A 16,719-nucleotide genomic window follows, 5' to 3' on the forward strand; every position below is an offset into this window, starting at 1 on the left:
TTACGACCAGCTGCAACGGGGCTTATGTTGGGGAGACTCGAAGCAAGATCAGATTATGATTTTATGCATCAAGATGGATGGTATTTTGGGAAAGTTTTTTTTTGTTGTTGTTTCATCTTGAACAAATTAAAAAACTGACTTAAACTGCTGAAGTGAAAACAAATTGAGAACTAAAAAGAAACATGGGTTTGTCAATAAAGCTGTCTTCAGATTTGAGATGAATAGAAGCCATAAAAGGAGTCACTCCCTCATCAGTAAAACGAATCGCCCACTAGAGTTTTTCCCATTGTTGCCCTGACGTCACTGCGGCTCTCCCTCCACCTTAAAACCTCAGCTGTTTTGGCTGCCTCTTATGAATCTTCCTCACTATTTTTTTTTCTATGGCCTACAAGAAAAGCTGCTTAAAATAATCTCCAAGATGCAAGTCGGCAAGCTGCACACTATACGACTGCAGTGTTTGGTTGAATATCCCCGGCGTTAATCAGCTATATGATAGGACACCGCAGCTCCCTTCATCCTGGCCGTTGCACATCACAACAAGCAAAATGAATAAAAAAACAATCTGCTTAAATCTTTTATTTTGAGGTTTGCAGCTCAAGTGATATAAAAGCATTTAAGCCGGGAGCGCATCGGTTGCTGAATAATGAATAATCCCTGGCATTTGGCCTTGTGAAAAATGAGTCCTGTGGATAGAAGTGTGGAACATGGTTTTACTTAGCAAACGTTTGTGGGTCTATCCTGCTCTGTGTTCAGTACAGTAACGTCTTTGTACCAGAAATGTTCTGCTGGGATAAAATTGAGTTAAACATATCAACTTGAATGTGGTAGTTACCAGACAGAAAGCTAGTGGAAACCTAAAACCACTAAAAAAGACAGAAAAAGATTCTTTGTAATTTTAAGTTCGCCCATGCTTTGATTAGTTTTATCAAAAGGCGTGGTCTTAACTAATTCCTCATTACTCAGACAATCATCATGGTGTATTGTAAGTATTCTGGGTATGTGTGTGTGTGTGTCTCTTGTGGTTGGAGTGGAATCAGATGAGGTGAGGGGGCTGCCAAAGAATGTTCTTTTGGGAAGGGACAAAAACAGTTTCCATCTCGGGTCAGTTCTCTGAAAGAGCAATACTCGCTCTCTGACTCTCCAAACCAATCGTACAATTCACCAGTAAGACAAAATGAAAGACTGATCGGTTTACAAACACTGCTGTCTAAAAATAGGATGCTCCACGTCACAAAGCACCCTTAGCTCATTGAAAATAAATATGCTTTGGAACAAAACTCTGGTGTCCTTTTTGTAGCTACAATCATTTGGAAAACCAGTGGAGTTGGCTAACCATTAGCTGTAGTTAGCAGTATTAACTAGACCACCCTGATTCTCCAGGACCTCATTTTTTGACCGCAAATTTGGAAAACCTGCAGTTTTCCAGATTTGACTGTTTTTTTTTTCCCTTTTGCTTTGCCAATTATTCTACAACGCTGCATTGCCTCCACAAGTGTTGCATCAGTTGGCGTTTCATAGCTGACCAATTAGCTGTACTTGGTGTTTTCTTTAGCTGTGAGAGGAGGTGAGAGTATCTGGAAAGAGTCCTGAAAAAACAGACAACCTCCTTACAGAGAAACCCCCAGACTGTAATCTTCTTTATGCATAACAGTAACGCTACCAACTTCACTACCACCACACTCTTGATTTTGAACAATTTGTGAAGTTTCCCTAAAACTCTAAAGGTTTTTTTTTTTCACCACCTGGATTAGTTTATTAGCATGTAAAATATGTTGGGGTTTTCTTCAACACTGAGAGCTTTATGCGACCCTGGTCAGTGATGTAATCTGCCTACTTTCTTGATGACTCACAGAAGACCTTCCAGTAAACCTTCAGACATAAGCTTCATGTTCTAGTTTTTTTTTTTTCTTTTGGGCTGGGGGTGTCATTTCGTCTTGTTCCTGTGTAACGAGGGGCTTCTGCATTATGTTCATCATCTCCTCTTGGACTTTGAGATCATGGTGGACAAATTTCCTTAACTCTTTATGCATTTATTTGATTGGATTCTGGTACTTGGCCAGCTTCCCATGTCTTTTTTAAAAGTTGCACTTCTTCTCCAACGCAGGCTGGATTAATTTCAGGCAGTGCTGCACGGTGACTTCAATACAGTGAGGAAATTTGTTTTGTTAGATTAGAGTCTTGTGCTTTAAAGGTCGCAGACTGATTCCATTTTGTCACTGCTACATTTCATAGATTGAGGTGCAGGTCCAGCTTTGTCTGGTGTTCTACAATTTTTTTTTCTTTTTGGAAGGTTTCCAAAAGCTTTCTTTAGAATTAAAGGACAATGAGACGAGGACTCCACATTCATCTAAGGAACACAATAGATAACCGAATGCTTGTTTTTTTTTTGTCCTACCTCTTTAGGAAACGGACCTTTTTTTGTTGCTTACTTTGTGGGGCCATTTAATCTTCATTTATCGATTCTTAAGACAGAACAAATCAGCCAATCACATGGTGCGAGATTCCTATGCTCTTTGTCATTTCCCAAATCTGAAAGAGTCAAAAGAGACTTGCACACAGTTTGTCCTTTTTCAGTTTTGAATAATAAAATTATTACTCAACTGTAATTTAAGGTTATGTGTATTTAATCTTGGATAGTCAAGTTATAAATTAAGATACAGGTTTTTTTTTTTTGTTTTTCTCAAGGCTTATGTGGAAAAAATAAATCTGTTAAAAAGCCCCTGTGCCACATTATAGATCTACAGAGAATGGTCTTTAAAGAAAAAATATCCACTTAGTAGCAATATGTGAATTTTCTCAGGAATTGGTTCTGCTGGCACCTGAAGTCGTGTCCAGTCATTTCAGAATTTGAAAAGTTATTCAGGATGGCTGTCATTTGACTTATGATGCTAGAAGCTAATTTTTCAATCAATTAATAAAATAATGAACATACATGTAAACAGCACTTTAAATATTCAAAAGATGAAAAAAGTGCTTTACAGCATAAACAAAACAAAATTGAACAAAAACATTTGAGTCTTTCACAAAGTCAGCCCTGTTGCTCGTTTATTTTAAGCTAACTGCATTAGTAAAAAGCATTGTGGTCTTTTACACTTGCCTTTTATTGTAGACCTACCCCTAACCCTGGTACACACACCCCACACACACATTTCTCAATATAGGAAAATCAATATGCTCAGAGTTTAAAAGCAACCTTATTTTTAATGATCAGGAATGAGTGGAATGCTGCAGAACGCCTCTGCTCTCGTAGGGTGAGACCATCACGGAGATACAGGACGACAGGGTTACGACTTGAAACATTTCCTGGGGCCACGTGCACAGTGGGTAGTTTGGGTTTTGAAGGATTCGCCTTGCACATATGTGCAGATACACCCACAGGACGTTCATGCCTTGAACAGCTCTTCGCCAGCCTCCCAGGTTGAATAAATGCAAATGGACAGATACTGGAGGCCATCGTACGCACCAAATATGTTGACTCCATCTGCATGTGGCATCTTTACAACTAAGAGATGCAACACTTTGTCGGCTGAAACTGGGGTAAAAATCTTCATACAGTCACGCACACTGAAATATTCTGTGTCGGTGTCTGTCTAGACGACCCCTGACAGTCTTTTTTTTTTTTTCAAGCTGACCTCTAGTTTTCTTGAGCATGGGGTTGCATTCATGACAGGAAGGATCTGGTTTTAATAAGCACCAGGAAGACCTACAGCTGGTCCAGGATGGGGGCTGGAGGGGAAGTAGTTTTATTCTTTGTTTTAGAGCAATTTTTATAGAGTAAACTATTCATCCCAGGAGAAATAAATACCCTAAAAAGGTTTAAAGAAGGCAGCAGATGGAGACGGATTAAAAAAAGAAAATAGAGGGAGGGGCACAGGAGATAAAATTTTATGTGGTATCATTAGGAGAATCTGTTAATTCACAAGTTGATTATTCTGTTTCTGTTTCTGACTGTTTGAGTAACTAGAGCTGAAACTTAATTGTATGAACTGATTGTAGAGAGAGCGGGGAAAGCAAAGCTTGAGGTACATCCAAAAAAAAGAGGCAAACAGTCATAAGAGATGATTGTGACTCACTAACTCAAACTGAGGTCAGACAATCTATGGAAATATTTTGATTTGCTCATGCCTCTGTGTCCCTAATAAGAAGCATGAGGCAACTGAGGTCATAGTGAATCATAATGTTCTTTGAGTAAACAGTAGCTGTGGTTGTATTTAACCAATGACTACTTTTTCTTCTAAGAGAGAGAGAGGATTATCATCCTATTTTGCAATCATAACTAAAAAGAATAAAGATCTGGAGCGTAGCTGAACCTGAAAGCAAATTCTGTTTCACATCGGGGAGCCATCTAAACCTACTGCCTTAATCTGAGAGCCTGAGGTCTTTCTGGAGCTCCGATTCTCTGTAACAACACACTAACCAGTGAACATGTCCTTTTATAGTAAGATGAGCTCATTTTTTTAAAGCCTGAAGGCACAAATATGTATGTGCAGACAAGAAAACGGGCTGTTTACAAGAAACAAATGGGCGCATTTGCACATGTGTATGTATACATGTCAGGCAGCATTATCATTAGCCGCTAGCATGCCTAACATATCCACAGTCTGTCTAGAGAAAAGTCACATCATCACCTCTTATCCTCCGCCCAAAGCGGCTCCGCGCTGCATCAGATGACAACTGCGTAAACCTTCAAAAATATTCCTTTAATTGTAGAAATCACTCACCACATTTGGATTAGTGAAGGTTTTAAATATAAAAAAAAGACAGATAATATAGCTACTGTTTTATTTACGTTACAGGAAATCCCTTTAATGTTTGCGTTATGTATTTTATTCTTATACACTTACATGATGTTTGACTTTCATGGTTCAGTTGACTCCAATTGACTGAACAAATTATCGGCGACATGATTTACGAATGCAGTGCTTCACAATCTTCAAACCTTGAATGTTTGAAGGTGGCATTTAGTTTTATTCCATGCATAAAAACACAAATGACAACATTGGGATAGTTTCCAGCCTCTAAACCCTCCAAATGCGTTCTGAAATGTTAGCTTCATAATCACCAACAATTTTCCACACTGATTTTGTTTTTAATAAACTTTTTGCTTGGTGTGAAATATAACTGAGATGTACTGCAGCGAAGCTTAGACAGATCAGATTTGTCTGTCACTGACTGGAAGCCTTAATCACATTATCTAAAATCTAAATCTTAATCAGATTTCAACTAACTTAGACATCCCATCAGTTACCTTCTATTGAGTCTAAAGATCTACCAATTATGTTTTCAGTGCATCTTGCCAGCATTGTGTACTCTAGAACCGACATCCAGAAATCTGTGATATGGTGGGATGACTCAGTGTTTCTGAAAACCACATATATCTGGTTCATATCAGAAACTACTTAGTGAATAAAAAGCTGCTCTGAGAGGCAAACTTACCTTTAAGCTGATATGCTATTTCAAGCACCACAGCATAAATTTATTATATTAAAATTCTCATCCACTGAAAAGAAACATCTGGCTGCCATTTTGGATCGGGCAAAATAGGGTGTAATGATGCATAAAACTGTGCTATTTTCCTTTTTAGGCAAGATTAAAAGCCGGTTGAGTTTTAAAAATCGTGCTTGAAGTTCAAGGAATCATCTTATGTGAAGGTGATCACCTGCAAGATAAACACCCACAATCCTATTGGCATCAGAACAAAACAAAAAAGACTTTTTCCTTTGTAAAATTGTCTTTTTTGGGGGGGTGATGTTAGTAAATCACTGTCCAGTTTCTGAGACGTTTGAAAAGGCATATAAGTGATTATAAAATTATGTTTTACTAAAATATAGTTTTCAACAATGATAAACAAGCATCTATAACCACAATGTCTGAAATCTCTTGGGGTAATTACTCTGCATGTTTTCCTGACAATAAAAAAATCCCAATATTTTGAATAAAAATGTGCCTTCATTTTACTGTCAAGGATAACTGATGTGCTACAGAAAATCTGTGCAGGGATTGTGTCCTGAATGGTTGCATACATGTAGGAAACTGATTTAATAGATGTCCAAGCTATTAAAACAAAAAACTTCCTTCACTTCACTTAAGATTTAGCCATAGAAATCTTCACTTCATGATTTGAAATTCCAAGCAGGAGACTTTGCAATCACTACGTCTTCTTCAAATAGCCTCTTTTCTTTTAGCTCTGATGCCCTGGTTCACTGCTCTAAACGTCACTCTAAAACAACTTGCAGCAATTTCCATGCCTGCCTTTTGTTAACCTTTTCTCTTTGTGTATTTCTCTATTTTGGATATGGAAATGAATGTAGCCATCATGAGCTGCATGCCTGAGCACATCAGACAAGAAAAAAAAAGTTGTAAAAAGTGATGATTTATGCCCTTTTAAATGACATTTCTATTATGGTGACCTTTCCAGAAGACGGTCCCCGTTTGCCTGCAAATGATACAGTTAACTGAAAATGAACCCATTTGAGCTGACATGAAGATTCCCGAACAGAACGAAACGTACATCCTTATTTAGGCAAACACATGTGACGATTTAAAGCCGGTATATTTATTTATAAAGCCAAATATTTTTACAGTCATGCTTCCTTAAGATTAGCTTTCCCCCTGTGGAAAAAATTGACTTTTTCCCAGGTGTGCTGAATGACGGCATGGAGTATGAATAAGTCATAAGCGAAAGTCAAGCTCCCGGGCCCCAATGGCTGTCGCCCCTGCTGTGTAGTGTGTGAATATGTGTGTGGTGGTTCATCTAATGTCATGATTAATGTCCTTTGGGCTTCCTGTTGCAGAGAGAATTTTCTGATTTATGGTCGTGCCGCCGCCTGCGACGGCGAGGACATGCACACAAACTCGCACTCATGCTTACTCCTATTTTGGTAACATCTCCTTTGACAAAATCTGCATTTGGGAAAGTAAAGTAAAATGTACTAAAAGTGACTGGCAGGAGTTAAGCACCGGAACTTTAATCAAAGGACATGCATTTTGTATGAGGGTTTGCAGGTGGCTTTACATAGTTTCAGAGCTGGTGATTAATAATTAATTGCATAAGTGATGGACTCAGCTGGATCATTATTGGCATGAAATATTAATCAAATCTGTCTGGCTCATGTCTGATTTGTATGAAGCTGAAATTATTGTCTGGTGATCAACCTGTTCAAGGCACCCAAAACTCTGAGGACCAAGAGAAGAATGCAGATTATGCCTATAAAAGAGAGTCCTGGTGGCTGATGATTTTTGCTTTCTCACATCATTTATAAAATAATTTTGTAAAATGTATGAAACCAGACATCAGATTAAAGTATTTTTTATCACTTAATCTCATAATTACAGTGGAAAATAAAATGTCTCCTCACTTCAACAGCACAGCCGTCTCACAACTGAATGTTTTTTTTTTTTTCTTCCATTTGAACTTGCAGTCTCAATAAAACAAGTTCACATTGAACGTCTGTAGGCATAATAACTTGGAACTAATTTAAGACATATATATAATTAAGCAACTTTTTGCTGTCCTGCTGATGAGGAACCTTAGTTTGGATACACAACTTGACCATGTGCAACTTTTTGTTTTATTGCAGATTCAAGAGGCAAAAAGAAGTTATGACAATACCTCTGGTTTTTTAAGGACATTTTGAAGTGATGTGGAGAAAAGCAGAGTAAGGTAGGTTGTTAAATCTTTAGAAGTTTTTTTTTTTCTTTCCCGGCTTTGTTGTTGGATAGTGTGGCCATGACAAGTTTTCCGGCAGCTAAATATTTTCAAAGAAAGCTTAATTGAAGAGGAAAAGATATTGTACGTCGTGTAGACAAAACTCTGAGACGGTTCTCATGCAGTATTTAGATAGTGATGCCAACAGGCAGTTATGCTGTCAAACTGAGGAGCATCTCAGGAAACACAGCTTCTTAAAGTCACTGACATTTGCTTCAAACATGCTGGGGCGCTCTACGTGTCTTGCTTTCCGATCCATCTTGAACTGTCCCCTCAGGCGAAGCCAACACCTTGTTTCCATTCTCCTATCATCGGCGCAGATAAATACCACCAGGAACAAACAGAAAGACCCAGTTTTCCAACTCTGGTATAAACAGAACGCAGATTTTCAATCTATAAAAAAATCCTCACAGCACTTCCCAAGAAAACAAGGGAATCTAAACCTGTGCAAAACACGGAATATAAATAGTTGTTCATCTGTAAGAAGTCGCGCAGAAATCCATAGCAACAGTTTGTGAATATAAGACTGCAGTCTAGCAACAAGGGGAATCACTTTCCCATAACTGCTTACTTAGTTAGTCCAACCAGAACACATTGACCCAATCCAGCTTGTAGGACATCTATTGAATCTTTGCTCCAGCTAATCAAAGAGAAAATTAAAGCTGTCAGTACAGTGTGCACTGAGGGGAACCGATAACTGGCACACTGAGCTGCACAGAATTTATTCAGGCCATAGTGTGTGAGCAGGTGCTGCACTTGGAAAGACAGTATCATTCTTCAAATGTGGAACTTGTGGAAAAACTTCAACCTTTAATTTGTGTTTTCAACCCCTTTAAATGCATGTATTGATTGTTTAGACCGTCTTCTGTTGTCCTCAACAAGCACAAGTTCTTTAATTGGTTAGTCTTTGTTTCACTGCAAGTTTGGAAAAACATCCAAATTTCACAATACTTGGTTTGTGGTGTGCAGCGATGCTAATGCAAGTTAACAGAAGTCACTATTTTAACTACAATGACCAAATTCTGCAGTCATTCAAATTACAACATCAATCACTCAATTTAACTGCTTTATAAAGTATCATTTAGTAAACAACTTCCATCTGAAAGTCATCGCTGAAATTGACGCTTCTTGGACCCGGCATTGTTTTTCTAATTTGTTATTGTCAGTTTTGGTGACTGTATTGTGTTCCTAGTTAGCAGGATTGGCTAACCATCCAATAAGTGTGGTTTTCTGTTGCTGTAGCCCATCTACCTCAATATTCAACACAATGTGCATTCAGATATTGTTTTACACATGCATCGGTTGTATCGCAACTGTTTATTTAAGCTGCTTTTTTTTTTCCATCTATATGAACAAGACTTCCTTTTTTGTCACACACCTGCTGCTCACAGAATGTTTTATCTTCCTTTGGAGGCTGAGAAATTCTTGTGCACTGAAAATCAGAAGTTTCCAAAGTATTCAATCTAGGTCGTCTGCTACATTCAAAGTTTACTTGCATCCTGTTATTTGGTTTGAACTTTTGAAAGTCATCTTCACCACACGAAGAACCCTAACGGCATTCTGCTGTCGCGATCGGCTGATTTGGCTAATTGTGTTAACAAGCAATTGAACGGGCGCGCATCAAGTGTTGGGTGAGCACATTTGCATTTTCGCCTCCATTGTCTTTCAGTGTCGGTCTCAGCTGCAAGCTCCCATGGATGTGGCTCCACTTGTAGAAATATTCTAACACTTTAAACTCTCGTTGGACCCTTCTAATGTTCTGTAGTGGCTTGCACAAAAGGACAATATGTCGAGTGAAGCAGATTCCCAGCACAGCTGAAGAACAGCTTTGCAAAAGCTGTGTGGTTGGCAGAGATGGAACTGAACAGAGCACTTGACTAGTTCACAGCCCATCTTATCACTGAGTGTCTTTGGCTCTCTAAGGCTTTGTCATAGCGCAGATTAACATTCAAGTCCCATGTTTGGTCACCCGAAGAACAAACCAGTCCATTCATATTTCCCAACGCCCCCCCGGGTGGATAAAAAGAGACCACTGCAAATACATTGCCGCAAATTCTATTTGTGCTGCCACCCACTTCTCTCCAAATTCGGCCCTACGCCTTTTTTTTTTCCTCCATTCAAACTCGCTTTTTTCGGTTTCGGTATAAGGGAAGGAAGTGGCTGGAAGCCAGTGTTCTGCTGCTGGGGAGCTGAAACATGAATGCCAAGATGGATGGGATTTTATAGCTGGAATGTTGGGGGGGTGGGTTGGCCGGGCATGAAAAAGATTTGACACACTGGCACTCAGTGATGCCAAGGCCCCAATGCTCGACACCCTGCTGAGCAGCAAATATAGCTGAGAGGGTGTTATAACTGGAAGTAATTTCAGCAGATCAGAGAGGGAAGAAAAATATTAAGCTTTTAAAAACATCAAACATGCAATAAAAAATATCTGGATTGTCTTTCCAATTGCATTTTAGCTAAAAATGATTTCTCATTTGTACAAAACGTAGTGAAGAGAGTTAAAGAGATTTACGCGCTCCACTCAATTTTCCTCCGACACCATCCGCTTAGAAGTTAATGCATACTGCTGGTTTGTCACACTGCTTGTTTTTAGCTCGGCACCCATGGCTCCAGGTATTCCCAGTGTCACCTCCTGCTTCTTTCAACCAACACTTTCCCTCCCACACATGTCAGAGCTGATAAGAGAGTGAGGTTCATAGTATAGAAAATATGAACCTGGAGCGCTATAAGCAGCCATTTCTGAGACCGTGATGACTGCCTGGAGCTGTTGATACAGTACAACAGAGTGATGAACAGCCAGCCCAAGTAATGAGCAACCTAGGCCGCTGAATAGGTGCCTAAAATCATCAGGGGTTCCATTTATGTTAGGAAGACTATAATGTATTTTTGTCTGGGTAGAATATTTTGTTGTGGAATAAATAAACATTCTATAATCTCCTCATATGCTGAAGTAAAGATAAATTGATTTGGTACATCAACAGGTGAAACTAATATATTCAATCCAGCAGATGGCCGTTATCAGTGAGTGATTGGGTGACATTTTCAAGCCTTGACTTCTCCCGAATTTATCACCATCGGATTTAAAAAGTGTGTCAAACTCTGCTTTGAAAACTCTAGTCTTTAAAACACAGCCCGACTTTGTATCACCTAAAGAATTTTAAAAAATTGAACTTTGCGTTTGAATCAAAGTGGCGTGATACAAATCTCATTTACAATAAATAAAACATCGACTGCCGAGTTGAAAAACGAGTGAAGAAAACGCGCCGCTAACCAACAGCATGAATGCATTTAATTAATCTTGCTGTACAGATCTGCTCTGCTACTCACAGAGAAACGCAATACTTTCTGCACCACCAACTAAATGCATTCCAGTTCATTATTCAATACTTAGCTCTGTGTGTGTTTCTGTGCTGGTGACAAATTAAGCCCACACAGATTTGCTGCAGCTATGTTGCCAGATTGTAAACATGTGCACATCGATAAAGGAAAACACTTATATTGTCTTCTAAACTTGAAACAATCTTAGTGAAAACCTTAGCAAAGTTGTCCATAATTCATAGGAGCACATATACCGTGTTTGTATTATTTATTTGCCATGTCATGTGCATTTTACTGCTTTACAGTGAAGAATGAGGGAGTATTTAAATTCTCATTGAGTTTTAGGTACACCAGAAGGGAGCAATTCGTCATGTAGAGGGATTTACTTTTTTAAAATGTTTTTGAAGGATTGGTGAATAAATTGTGTTTGGATGCAGCAATGGAAACTGTCCATTAATCATCGTCCCTTTCTTCTATATAAGTTTTCAAGAGTTGGTCTATTGACTTAAACAGCCGTTTAATTGTCCAAAGTCTTGTTTATGTAGCTGAAAATTATTTCTGTTACTTTTTCAGGAGACTTTTTTTTGGTATGTATTCGGAGAGACCCAAATATTTATGAATTATTGCCTCAAACTGAGAAAACATCTGTCTATTAAGGTCAAAATAGCAATAAATGTTAATTAAAAATAAATGCATTTGTTATTTAAGCAATAACAAAAATAAGAGTCTCCACTCTTGCGTGGTTCCCTCTGCATCTGACTTGAACTTAAAAAACCCCGTATACACTACACTCTAAATTTGCAGATGATGGCAACAACAAAGATTAAAAGGGGTCTGTGCTGTCCAATCAAGCAGCTTAGCCATTTTTATGAACATAAAACAAAACAAATAATGTTTTGAAGTAAACAGAAACTTAATTGGTTTTGTGTTTTTTCTTTCAGAAAAATATCTATAGAATGTATAGGGTAACAATATTTTTATTATATAACAAGCCGATATCAGACTGTATTTCTATATTGAAGGGTTTTTTTTAATGTATAGTGCAGCATCAATTAAAAACATGCATTATACAGCTAATGATGGCCAAGTAGCTCAAGTTCACACCCAAAGACAAAAGCAGCTCTGGAACAATGATGGCTACACACACACGCACACACACACGTGCATTCGACTGCCAAGCTGAGACCGCATGGAGTAATTAACCCCTGAATTTCCCATCATCCATTTGTGACCAACTCCACCCTTCAGATGTTTGACATCCCATCTTAATGTGCCACAAAGGGGAAGAAAAACCTCTAAACCTACAGCCTATTGAGGATTTTATTTTATTTTTTTCCCCCCAGTAAATGTGAATTAGGCAACAAAGGAGGCACTTACATTGGAGAGCCTCACATGGTCCTCCGGGAGATAAAAGAACCGGGCAGTCACTCCACTCTCAGAAAACAATAGAGACATTGAAGAAAGAGCAGGAGAGCCGGGGAAAGTGAGGGGGCGAGAAAAACGGCAAGTTGGAGACTTTGGTTGAAAAAAAACAACAACATGAGAGCAATAGGAAGCAAGTTTATCCATCCACAGACACAGCATACAAATCAAAGCACTCGGGTTCTTTTCCTCCTCCTTCTGTTCAGCTTTGTCCCCCCACCACCACGACCCGCGCCTTCAGGTTTGACTTGTCATGTGCTCCGGCTCAGGCAAGCGTGAAGCGGGCTGAAGAAACCGAGGTTTGATCTCGAGGTTAGGAATGTCATACTTCCAGTAGGAGAAACATGATTTCTTTTTTAGATTCCTCAATTTGATCACAACTCAATACTAAATGGGGTGGGCATTTTGCATATTGTGTCATTGGCATCCGATGATGCAAACTGCCTCTCTTCTGGTTACAGCTTGCCCCTCCCCAACCTGCTTTTAACTTTCAGTGGCTGTCACAGAGGGGAGCAGCTGAACAGAACAACTAATAGTCCCCAGGTTCACTTTGAGCACTTCAGGATGAAAATAAAAACTAGAGAGTAGAAAAAAATCTAAGGCTTATATAAATTTCCATGGCATTGTATGAAATCAATTAAGCAAAACAACCAAACTAGGCATCCCCCTGAGAAAATAATTCAAATTAAAAAACTATAGAGTTCTGGGTGATTTTCAAATATGATTGTATGCTCTGTGCTGAGAAGACTATATCCTTGTCACTTTTGCTGACATGCTCCACAGCTTGTATTTCTTGGTGAATGTCCCAACTTTGTGAAACAATGCCACACTTGACTTGTTGACGTGACTGAAAATTGACTCAGTTACACATCTTGTCATGATATCATGAAACGATGAAGTCTCAAGTATTGACATAATTATTTTTAGACAGGAAATGTCTCTGCCTGTTTCATGGATGTCAGTGACGCCGTACAAAAAAAAAAAAAAAGGGTAGATGTGTGGGCATGTTGACTTGACTGACAGGTGTCTTAGACTATCACACTCAGCTGTTTTATTTATACTGTGTTGAGCATTCGGAGTATTTTAGTGGCCCCAGATGCTGCAAATGGATGAGTTCTTGCAGAAGCATCAAAACATGTAAAACTCAGAAATGTTAAAATATACAATCTGTTTACAAGAGGGGGATATTTTATGGCATGAACCTTTTTTATAAGCTCAGATAGGGTAAAACGCTCTCTCAAAACTTTTATTAATACAATATATGATACAAAACTCAACACCAATGCAGGAGTGTTTCAGACTGCCATATTTTAAAGCTGCCACATACGTGTTTAGAGATAAACTGAAGCCATATGGCTAAATACAAGAGATTAACCCTTTTGCTAATGTTCTGCATGAAGACAGTAATTATGCTCCCTGTTGACAGGAACATGGTTTTAAAGACAGAGGGTGGTCTAAGCAACAACATCAGTCGCTAAGTTGAGCCCCATCAAAGAGTTTGTATCCTGCTGATGAGCGAAGACATTCCTATTCATCAACTGATTCAGTGATGGAAGAGAAGACTGATTACACCGAATAATGAGATGCGCCGTTCTCTTTAGAGAAGACCGTTTAATCCTTCGTGAGGATTTCAGAGGACGTCTGGCTGATTTTCCCCGTAGTTGCTTAGTCATGAATATGGACATAATCCTGATAGGAGAATTTGTTTCGTTTCCTCTGAAACGTCTTATTCTGCATATTGCTTTGATATGTTCTTTTGCATACTGTAAACAATGAGTGCGTTTAAGATGAGGCAGAGTTCAAAGCTGCTTTTCGTTTGAACTCTTTGGAAGCTGCAAACGACCAGCTTCATTGTTCATTGGGGGGACAATGAGGACTGGGCTGCGGCCGTCTTCATTGTTCCCCCCCAGCTCTAACACTCAGTCCTCAGGCAGGCATTCCACAGCACCCTTTGCTGCGTTTTTAACGTTTTTTATCCTTTCGTTGAAGAAGTCTATTTGCCCATTGACACTTCAGGAGCGTTGTCATTTGCTTTAAACCACCTCTGTTCAAATGTCCTAAAGTACCTACCTGCTTTTACATGAATATTATGTATACGTTCCATTTTTCCTGATGTTATTTCCGTCCTCACCTTATCAGTGTCACATGTATTTGTGAGACACACTGGTGAGTCAATCAGTGCCTTTAACAGACTTTGGACTCGTTATACTGCATTGCGGCTAACAAGTCGGATTACTGGATTCTACTGTGAAAACCTGCATTGAATCTAGAAAAGAACAAGCTTGAATAGGATCACTGGGAGCTGTGGCTTAAAGTCTCTGCTGCTGACAAACTCCTCCTTAGGGTTGTGTTAGAGAAAATAATGGAGGCGTCTTACACTTTTGGTGTGCTTAATTTTAAAGTTTCTATTTCTAATTTATGTTATATCCATCAGTCACCACAAGGTGTACTGGGTTCCAGACCAGCACTTTTACTTCACAATGTATAAAGATATCGAAGATAATAGATGAAGAATCCACATAGTGTATTTTCAGTCGTTGAGTTGAAAACTTTTGGTACACCATTGTATCAGTGGGGAGTTGATAATCAGCAAGTGACTTGTTTTAAAACTAAAACAATTATTTAGAGAACAGATTCTAATGCTTGAGGGAAGTTTGAAATGCCACAAAATTAACAAGAAAGTGTCCAAAGCTGTCGAGAAACACTGTCTATTGACGTTATTTTGATAATTTTGCACATGCGGAAATGAGAATCTAAATAAGTCTAGATTAACTAGATAAGCATTTTGATGTTGAGGATGGACAGATCCGAGTTTGTGCCTTTTCCACTGCAGCTGGTGGTGCAGTTTATTTCTGCTGTGGATCAGTCGAACACCTTCAACATGCTTCGATGATAATGACGAATGAGATGATATGTTCTAGTCCGAGTCACTGCGTGAAGTTTATTTCTGTGTTGACAGTTTGCTCACACATCCCAGGTGTGCTCTGCACACAGCTTGAAAGAGAAACAAACAGGTCAAAGCCGCTTGAAATTTAGCATCAGCAGCTTTTCTTTCTCCGCTTCATCTTCACATGTGGGGGGTCAGCTTGATACCGTTGGGATGTCACTGACATATATGCAAGGCCTGTTGACCCATTTAGCCCATCTGTGCTGCAGGAAAAAAGTACAAGAAAGTATTTTTTTCTTCTTGGAGATGAATCATAGAGGTGACTGTTACATCATGATAGTGTATTTCACTTTATCAGCTGAGCCAAACTGCCTGTTGGGACTTCATCAAAAAGTTGTTCATACATCACCAGCCTTCACAGCATGGCAGCAGTATTTTGGGTCAAACATCAATGTGAATCAGCCAAAAAAGAAAAGAAAAATTATGACAGTGTCAGATGGCAGATATTTTTTGCACAGGTTGCCTAAATTTGCATTTGATAAGAAAACTGTCAGTGAACCATTTAACAGAGAAAAACTATTCCGTAGAAAAAATTAGCTGATACTTACTATATTTACAGTATCTTACAATAAACCCTAAAGCATTTTCAGATACGGCATTCTTTGAATGTAAATGAATGAGGGGTTAAATGTCTCAACTTTAATAGAACTATAGTTGGTTTCTGGAGAAAAATATTTGTGCTGGTGTGACTGGATGCCAGTGCTGCATTTGACGTATCTGATCATAAGTCAGTTTGGTTTTAAAATGTTGACATCTCTGTTTTAAAATCTTTTGTGCTCCTTTTAATGCAGAGGATAACAAAAACCAATGTTACTGTGTCATATGTCACCACTGTTCAGGTTTAGGTATATTTATATTAGGTATATTTCTTGAAAATGTGGAGATTTTATGTATTTTATAAACCATTTTCTGGATAAATGTTTCCACTACACTGGAACAGCCATATGCTACAACAAAGAAAAAGAATTGTTGGAGGAACAACAAGGGTATTTTACATAATGTGCTCTAAAAAGCAGATCATCCATAATTAGGAACAACTACTGACTTGGGATCTTATGTAACTCAAAGAAAGCAGCTACAAAGAAATGACATGATAGTTGCGGGTTGAGCCCAAGGGCATCACTTACTGTATCCTTTGGGGCCAGTCACTATCGGTGTGTCATTAAATTACAAGACTTGTGTGTCGAGCTGGATTTAGTTTAAATTCCTTGTTGACGTTAGCTGACAATAGCCTATGGATGACCTACTTCCTTGTGATTTTGAAACTGGTCTACATTATTTAAAATAAGGGAAACACTTAGTGACATTTTCTTTCCAAATA

General features: G+C 38.7%; 1 protein-coding gene and 1 long non-coding RNA gene across 2 annotated transcripts in view; one reads left to right on the forward strand and one right to left on the reverse strand.

Moving 5' to 3' along the window:
* Positions 1–12,638, reverse strand: part of LOC103141445 (E3 ubiquitin-protein ligase Midline-1) — a 47,161-nt gene extending 34,523 nt beyond the window's left edge. Inside the window, exon 1 of the mRNA XM_016673849.1 lies at positions 12,407–12,638. The gene's annotated coding sequence lies outside the window, so the exon portion shown is untranslated. The remainder of the gene's footprint in view (positions 1–12,406) is intronic.
* LOC107836779 (uncharacterized) overlaps positions 1–16,719 on the forward strand; it is a 150,807-nt gene that overhangs the window by 99,085 nt on the left and 35,003 nt on the right. The window contains exon 3 of the long non-coding RNA XR_001662735.1: positions 7,581–7,663. This is a non-coding gene — a long non-coding RNA (uncharacterized LOC107836779). The remainder of the gene's footprint in view (positions 1–7,580; positions 7,664–16,719) is intronic.

The sequence above is a fragment of the Poecilia formosa genome, unplaced genomic scaffold (genome assembly GCF_000485575.1).
Source record: "Poecilia formosa unplaced genomic scaffold, Poecilia_formosa-5.1.2 Scaffold83, whole genome shotgun sequence".
Lineage (NCBI taxonomy): Eukaryota > Metazoa > Chordata > Actinopteri > Cyprinodontiformes > Poeciliidae > Poecilia > Poecilia formosa.